Here is a 2151-nt window from a genome sequence, read left to right on the forward strand (position 1 = left end):
ATTATTATTATTATTATTATTATTATTATTATTATTATTATTATTATTATTATTATTATTATTTTATTATTATTATTATTATTATTATTATTATTATTATTATTATTATTATTATTATTATTATTATTATTATTATTGCTTTAAAAGTATAACAAAATTCTATTATTAATTTATTATTATAATAATATAGAATATATTATTTATCAATCATCATTATTATTTAGTTTATCATAAAATTGATATTAATAAAGTTTTCCAAATATTTGATAAAAATTGTTGAATAATTCAAATTCACACAATGTAAATTCAATTTCAAATTCATATTCAATTATTTAATAAAAAATAAAAATTATGTTAATAGTGGCACATATATTTTTCTAGAAAATGATTGATAAAATCTGTTTAATCAGTTTGTTGATTTCAACTGAAGATTTTAAAGCATTTAAAATATACATACAGATATATATATGATCGATGATCATTCAACAAATTTTATTTTATTTCATTTGCTTATTTATTTTTAAACATTTTTAAATATTTACAAATAGAGAAATGAATTTTCCAGAACAGAAACTTTTCGAATATTTATTTATAAATAAAAAGGAATCTTTCAAAATACTGTCAACAATGTTTCACTTAATATATTCAACAGATGTGCTAATAATGATGAGAAAAAAGAAAAAAAAAAAAAGATTTATGAGTCGCCGATGTAAGTTAATGATAAAGCTAATGATATTGTTTTCTTTATTATCATTATCATATCATCAATAATACTAAATTTTAATGCAATAATTAGAATTTATGCATGAGTTAAATTAAAAATTTAATTTGATATTTCTTACCATATTGCTTATCTTTAAGTCATTAAAATGAAGTATCGATTTTTCGGATAACGTATCGTTTAATTAAATTTTAATGATGTTTTCTTAATAATATTCTAAGTTAACGATATTTTGCAAGAGAGAATGGAAAACAAAAATAGGATACTTAAATATATGCTAACTGCTAACATTAAATAATGTTCATCATAGGCTTATCTAAGGCTTGTGTCCTAGTCACAATAATAAAAAAAATATGAACAAAGGACATAAAACTTTTTTTTTAAAAAAAAAATAGAAAAAACTTTTTTTTCCAATATAGAAAATTAATAGCTGCATTTATAAAAAAAAAAACAATTATTAATTTTCGATATTAAAGAAAAAAAAAATGCCAAAATAATAATAAAAATTATTTTGAACAAATAATATTTCACGCAAAAATGATCAAGAAATTAATTTTAAATTTGTAATTAAAAAAAATCAAAACTTAATCTAAAATTAGAACTCAATTCATAAATAAATATGATATAAATTTATTCGAAATAAATGAAAACCTTCAAATTCATAATCAAATATATTCGAAATAAGTAAAAATTCCGAAAATTCACAAATAAATATAATTATTTTTTCGCAAATAATTATAATATATAATTAAATTCGAAAATTAAAAAAAAATCAAGATCGAATTCAAATTTAAAAATAAAATTAACTGCATAAATGCGTATAATGTAAATATATTTGAAATAAATGGAAATTTATGAATATATAAATAAATATATTTAAAATAAATACTACTTATTGAATTATTAATTTCATCAAAACTCAAAAATACAAAAAAAAAGGAAAGAAAAAAAACAAAATTTGTAACAAAAAGGAAAATAATAAAGCATTCATGTTTAAAATTAGTCAAAAATACATTTCACAGCAAAACAATTATTGTGAAATTTAAATTAAACGTTTAATTTTTGATCACAAATTTTTGCAATTTTCTCGTGTCATTTCAATTTTTGCTAATTTTTATCAAAAAATTTAACAAAAATTAATTAATGAAAATATATGCAAAAGTAATTTATCACTCAAATCAGTTAAGAGTTATTACGAAAAGCACAAAATATTGAATTGAGTATATTGCTACATTACTTTGACTAAATAACAAAACATCCTTGCCTAGTAACATACTTATTGAATGGGGCCTAGCAATGCTAATCAACCATACGCTAGGCATTCTATCATCATCAGCCATTCCATATACATGCATTGATGCCTGAAAATGTGGAAAGGGAGAAAAAAAAAAGTAAAACGTAAATTTCTACAAGCAGTATTTTTATTTCTA

Source organism: Loa loa (genome assembly GCF_000183805.2).
Source record: "Loa loa unplaced genomic scaffold supercont3.380, whole genome shotgun sequence".
Classification (NCBI taxonomy): Eukaryota; Metazoa; Nematoda; class Chromadorea; order Rhabditida; family Onchocercidae; genus Loa; species Loa loa.